Source organism: Myxocyprinus asiaticus, chromosome 30, assembly GCF_019703515.2.
Source record: "Myxocyprinus asiaticus isolate MX2 ecotype Aquarium Trade chromosome 30, UBuf_Myxa_2, whole genome shotgun sequence".
Classification (NCBI taxonomy): Eukaryota; Metazoa; Chordata; class Actinopteri; order Cypriniformes; family Catostomidae; genus Myxocyprinus; species Myxocyprinus asiaticus.
In genome coordinates, this window is record NC_059373.1 from 16,036,427 (window position 1) to 16,043,783 (window position 7,357).

The 7,357-nt window shown below is 36.9% G+C and overlaps 1 pseudogene; it reads right to left on the reverse strand.

Moving 5' to 3' along the window:
- Window positions 1-4,817: 4,817 nt before the first annotated feature.
- On the reverse strand, window positions 4,818-7,121 carry LOC127421649 (rRNA-processing protein UTP23 homolog; annotated as a pseudogene).
- Window positions 7,122-7,357: the final 236 nt, after the last annotated feature.

A 7,357-nucleotide genomic window follows, 5' to 3' on the forward strand; every position in this document is an offset into this window, starting at 1 on the left:
TGTGTTTGCGTGAGCTTTTGTCCTCTGCAATAGTAGCACATTGAACCATGATGACTGAAACCTAATTTAAACCTGATTTACTGTAGAAGCAAACACAAAAAGCATATATGCTGATTGGAAGTGAATGTTTGAACCTTTCTGTGTTCATTAGGTCTAAGGCTGAAAAAGAGCAATAATGTGAGCACTGGGAAGACAAGTTGCTTGCCTTTTTCACCGAAGGGTTCAATCTATTCATGAGAGATATAAATGAGCCACAGAACACATAAATCAATTAAATAATAAAAAAGGGTAAATAAAGTGGGACATTTAGCTTAATCATCTATAATTATATGTATACTATTCCATTTCTAAAAATCAGCTTAAAGTTCACCCTAAACTAATATAGGTTGACATTGATGTAGCCATTTGAATCTTATTATAAAAGCAATGAATGACAAATTATCATAAAGTGTCCCACTTTATCTGAATTTGCCCTGTTTAGTCATATGTTTGCATGCTAGCTCAATTACTTTTACACAAAGTACGTTTGAAAATATAGAACTTAAGTGATTAACATAGACCAATGAAACATATGAAATGACGCTATCTTCCTCATAAAAGGTTTCTGTGGTGTCTTTTGTGTGGAATGTTGCCATGACGAGTCACCAGTACAAAGACTGTAAATGCCAAGCAATATATCCTCAACTGAGAATAGACCTGCTCACAAGTTAACCCTTGAGAGGTTGTAACGGCCACAACATGCATGTTAATGACGAGACTGTCGTAACTTTTTACTCATTAGGAGTAGCATTGTAAAGAACCACAATGACCTTTGATTTAACTGAGTCTGAAATGACATGTCCTACACCTACAACAACAATAGATCTCTCTGCAATGCAGAAGACACATACAACACCTAGACCACCCAGGACACCAACTATACCACACTTAGTTGGACAAAAATAGAAAATTTTACGATATAAGATTGAAGGTTATGGTTTATGAAGGTTAGAGATATAAGACATTAGATTAATATATAAGATCTAAGATATTGAAAACAGAATAAACATCATAAGACAACAAAACAATGCTCTAGCAAAACCAGCTTTCCATTTTTATTTTTTTTATTATTTTTTTTTTTTAGTCAGGGGCACAATTTTACTTGTGGTAGAATAACAAACAGGAAATTATTTACATTATTGATTAAAGCATTTAAAATTTAATTGTTCATTTAATTGTAAAGTTTGGAAGTCCTGCTGGGATCCATGCCCTTTTGGAGCAAAATTGATAAAATGCCAAATGTTGCCCCATATTTTTGTCAAAATTAAAGATATTTTGGAAAATTGATAAAATAAGTTCAACAAAGGTCTTACCAGCTCCTTCTTCAGCCAGGCCAGTGCAGACTCAAAATCCAGCCGGCCTGCATCTCCCTCCCCATCTATACGCTTCTCTCTGCATACCTCCTGGGATGAGGAATGGCCCCTGCATATTACTGCTGATTTGCCGTGATCAAAAGAAGTTTCTTTACAAGAGAATTCTCTCAGTCTAGTCAGAACTACTTCCATTCTCAAGAACTGATTGCTGAAGAGGAGCGAATAGCTCTCTGTTAAATATGTCTTTTTGTCAGCTGTAAGATACAGCTCTGTCACTGAAACTCTCTTTGCTCTCTGATAACTCTACTTCTCTCTGTCACTTATAGAGTCCACTACTGGACACTTAAAAACCCCCTCCCAGACACCCCTCAACCCCATAAACACACACGCAAATACACTAATTTTGTATGCAACGTAAGTGAGTGTTAGATTGACGTCAGACTCGCCTATAGTGTTTTTGACTTGCCATGAGCTTTCTTAACACTTTAGAGCTCACAAATAGATGAATTGTGAACATGAAGTTGCCATGGCTTTCCGGGAAGTACTAGTGAAGACAACTGGAGTCTATGGAATGTCCTTGGCAATACCAGGACAGCAAATATCAAGAACTGATTGGACCGCTAACCATTTGTTTCAGGATTGAATAGAAATGAATAATTTGGGCAGTCTTGTGGGGTATTACATTTCTGTAGCTCAACTAGAGCATGGTTCTAGCAATTCCACAGTCATGGGTTTAATTCCCAGACACACACAGATACTACTAAAATGTGTATCTTTAATGAACTGTAAGTCGCTTTGGAAAAAAGTGTTTACCACATGCATAGATGTAAACTACTTTACCACTGGATCACTCCTGATCACATTTTGTCACTGTATTTGATATGACTTGACTACTTGTTGTTTTCACAGAAGTTAGTAATAGGTTGACTAGTTCAGTAAATTTATTTTTCATGGCTCAGTGGCCAAATCTGTAGGTGGTAGAAACAAAATGGTTGAGAACCCCAGATTCAAACTCTGATGAGTGTGCCGCATAGGCAGCCATGTGGAGCCGCATGCTGCCATGTCCTCCTTGCGTTTCTCTTAGCAACCTGCACATTTAAGCAATACATCCCAGTTTAGGACAAAAATTGCCAAGACACAATTGAGGATTTATTTAACCCCAGATTATAAACATAGTTCAACAAACAAAGTCTCTTTATAAAAGCTGTAGCTACAGACATTCAAAGAGACAGAATGAGACCAATTCCTTTTCTTTAACCTTGAATAAAAGAGACCCTTCCAGCTCCAACAATTCCCAAAAGCATCCAAACTTGACTATTTGACTGCTTCTTAACACTGCTTCAGTGTCATAACAGCTTTAAATTGAACTAGCTATTATAATGTCCTGCATAGTGTTTAAATGATTTGATGATTATAAAGGGATAGATCAACCCAAAATAAAAATGGTGACTGAGGCTATCTGACACCTCATTTTGTGTTCTATGGAAGAAAGTAAGTCAGGGACAATATGAGGGTGAGTCAATGATGACAGAATTTTCATTTTTGGGTGAACTATCCCTTTAACATCAAAGTATATCACTACTTCTGGGAAAAACTCTAAAATGATCACATTTATTGAAGAACCAGTCTGTAAAGATGTTTGGCTCTTGATAACAACTTTGGCAACTTACAGTTCATTCCCCTTCAATTTGCTTATTGAGCAAACTTGTCTGTGGATGATGCAGTCAACATGAGACAGACTGGACAGACCAGGGACATATGCAAGGATCCTTTTTGTGGACTTCATTTCGGCTTTCAACACCATCATCCCAGCTATTCTCCAACTAAATTACACCAACTCTTTGTTCCCACGTCTGTCTGTCAGTGGATCACCAGCTTTCTGACAGAGAGGCAGCAGCTAGTGAGACAGGGGAAATTCACTTCCAACACCTGTATGATCAGCACTAGTGCCCCTCAGGGATGTGTGCTCTCCCCACTACTCTTCTCCCTGTATACAAATAACTGCACCGCCAAGCACACCTGTCAAGCTCCTGAAGTTTGCAGATGACACTACTGTTATCGGCCTCATCCAAAATGACGATGAGTCTGAATACAGAAGGGAGGCTGAACGGCTGGCTCACTGGTGTAGTCAAAACAACCTGGAGCTGAACACGCTCCAAACGGTGGAGATGAATGTGGACTTTAGGAGGAACACCCCAACACTGACCCCGCTCACCATTATAAACAGCACTGTGGCAGCAGTGGAGTCATTCAGGTTCCTGGGCACTACCATCTCACAGGACCTGAAATAGGAGACCCACATTGACTCCATTGTGAAAAAGGCCCAGCAGAGGTTGTACTTCCTTCGCCAGTTGAGGAAGTTCAACCTGCCACAGGCGCTGCTGATACAGTTCTACTCAGCAGTCATTGAGTCTGTCCTCTGCACTTCAATAACTGTCTGGTTTGGTGGAGCTACGAAATCGGATATCAGAAGACTACAGAGGACAGTTCGGACTGCTGAGAGAATTACTGGTTGCCCCCTGCCCTCCCTTCAAGAACTATACACTTCCAGAGTGAGGAAAAAGGCCAGAAAAATCACTCTGGACCCCACTCACCCTGCCCACTACCTTTTTGAACTGTTGCCTTCTGGACGGCGCTACAGAGCACTGAGCACCAGAACCTTCAGGTACAGGAACAGTTTTTTCCCTCAGGCAATCCATCTCATGAACAGTTAAAATTGCCCCATTGAGCAATAATTCATGTGCAATACACAGCTTAGTCTATTTATATTTATGGTACATACCATACCTCTTCTGCCATTACATTCCCTTGCTTCTGTATATAACAGATTTGTATTTGTATATTGTAAATACCTATATATATATATATATATATATATTGTCCTATTGTGTATTTCTGTATATACTTTATTTTCTATTAACTTTTTTTATTATTATTATTATTATCTCTGTCTTGTTGATGTATTGTTTATGCACTGGAAGCTCCTGACACCAAGACAAATTCCTTGTATGTGTAAGCATACTTGGCAACAAAGCTGATTCTGATTCTGATGTCTGTACCACCCCCTTGTGGTAAGACAAAAGAATTTGACACCCGAAACCATCACATTAGTGAATAAGTGAAATGTAATTATCTATAGATGAAGAAACTATAGTGATAGATGATGTTTCTGACTGCATATTAAACACTGTTTATCTTGTGTGTTATTCAAGATGATTTCATACCCATACAATCCTCTTTATAAAATCACAAAGCAATCTACAGTACACATCTGTACTCAACTCATTCATTGACTACTATAACTAAATTCAAGAAACAAACAGGCTTGTTTTATGAAAACAAAAACAAAAAACACTTGTTTATTAGACAAAACAAGTGGTTTAATGGTACATTTTCATGACCAATGAAAAGGTGAGTCTATTCAGTAAAATAATTCTGAGAAAATAAAACATATAGGGTTTGAATCTAGGCAGTTGTGGGATTTGACTGGTTCAAGTTGACAGGTGCTCCCTCTCCCCCAGCAGGCTTTCTCTTCCTGTGTCTACTCTGTTTCTTTTTCTTTCCATCTGTCTTTTTGGGCTGTTGAGGCATTGATTTCATCTTCTTCAGGCAGCTAAGGGGGTTTGGGTTCCCAGATTTCCTCTTTCTCTTCTTGCCTCTTCTCTCCTCACCGTCTTTGCTGAGGCCCTGCTGCTCTTTCAGACTTTGGATAGTCTTCTGTTGTGATGTGCTCACCATTTTACCCAGCTGAACAGCTTCTACGTACTTCAGGGAACATTCAGAGGGCTTGTCTAACACCATGGTGCTCAGGATAATATAGAGCAGAGGAACTCCAGGGATCTTCTTCAGGGCTGTAGTCAACTCTTGATCCTTGTATTAAGATGCGTAATATGATCATTTCACATTGTGCATGAGTAATAACAATTTGGCACTTTCCAAAATCACATAGCCTACCTGTGTTGCGACAAAGTAGTGGTGTGGATTTGTTTCCCCAAGCATTGACAACAAGCACTGTGATGCAGGTATAGAATCTTTGTGTTTGCATTTCCTAATCTGAAACCTCTGTAAAATGAGTTCCTTTGGAAGAGTCATACAGTTCCTTTGGAAGAGTCTTGAGTTCCTTAAGTGCACAGCTGCAAAGTACAAAGCAAATGGGTCATTCTCAAAAAATTTTGACTTTCCGACTTACAAAATAATAAAATGTTAAATTCAGTTCATTTTTCATCCATTAAAGCTGAGGGTAAATGTTTTTTTTTTTAACATCTTGACATTTATTATTATTCATAAAGGACAACTTGTCTGTTGTTTTTTATTTAATTATTTAATTTTGTTTCACAAATGAAGCAAGGGTTGTAACACCTGTGACGATAACACCAGTGACAAAGATGGTGTCAAAAGCATCACAAAATATACATCACTGATTAGACTAAAATCAATAAATCATCCCATTATTTTTTTTTCAATAAAAATCTTTCACATGTAACAGAAATGACTTATTTACAGGAATAGCGATATTATACTGTCGGTGTGAGTAAGAAAAAGATCAATATTTAAGTCCTTTTTTACTATAAATTATCCTCCCTGCCCAGTAGGTGGCGAAATGCACGAAGAAAACTAATCGCCAAAAACAAAAGAAGAAGAAATTGGAAGTGAAAGACATTTATAATAAAAAAAGGACTTAAATATTGATCTGTTACTCATCCACACTTATCATATCACTTGTGAAGACATGGATTTAACCACTGGAGTCGTATGGATTACTTTTATGCTGCCTTTAAGTGCATTTCTGAGCTTCAAAATTCAGGCCACCATTCACTTGCATTTTATGGACCTACAAAGCAGAAATATTCTTCTAAAAATCTTCGTTTGTGTTCTGAAGAAGAAAGAAAGTCATACACATCTGGGATGGCATGAGGGAGAGTAAATGATGAGAGAATTTTCATTTTTGGGTGAACTATTCCTTGTACCAACTATTCCTTGAACCATGTAAAAACATTTGGTTAAAATGTAAATTAATTAAAATTTGTAGGATGGTAGTAAAAATCACTGTATGCACATTTAATCAGTCTCTTCTTCTTTTGAACTTTGATTTTGGAAGTTCTTTTCCCACAACTTTTTGTATTTTCAAAATACAAGTTCTTAACATTGATAACACTGAAATTAAATCAAGGGATAACATTGTTTTAAAATTATTAAAGTGATTAAATATTAATTTTGTTTTTGCCTTTTTACACACTTGTTAGGCCTTGCACTAATGCTTGACCTGAGGAAACAAAATGAGTTAAACATAAATAACTGTAAATGTCATACATGCAGTGTACCAGATAAAGGAGACAATGGTTTATTCAGGCAATTGACAAACTCAAATATATTTTCTAAAAAAATGTGCAAAACAATATATAGTCAAACCATTTCATATTATTTAATAAAAGGTTAGGTTATAGAATAATGCCTTTTTAATGGGGTTTCTTTACTAATTAAATTTTTTTTCATGACTGAATTTTGATAATGACCCACATATGTCACTACTACACCACAAGTAATACACAGAAATGACAATCCAAGAACATCATGAACTTACTTCGTGGTACAAAGTTGAACTTCTCCCATGAGATATTTTGGCAACTGTTCTTTGATTTGAATCTTATTCTTCAACGCCGCTTGACAAAATGTCCCATCAATTAATATTTGGAAAGGTTGCCGAAAGCAAAAGTTGTACTTATAAAAGCTGATGGTTTTCTTCGCATGTTTCTGCCGTTTTATCTTCATATTGGTGCAACTCTTTAATACCTGATTATTTATATGTAAAGCTCAGGCTGTTTGAATTAATGTATTGTCTTGACAGTAGGAACAGAATATTACTAAATCGGTTCATGTAAAGCTTGAGATTCTTGAAATGCTGATTTATTTCAATATGTCAACAAAACGATCATGTCTCACAAACATTACCAGCATGGTAATGTAATGCGGTTACAGTATATGGTAACCGGGTGGAACACAGCTCT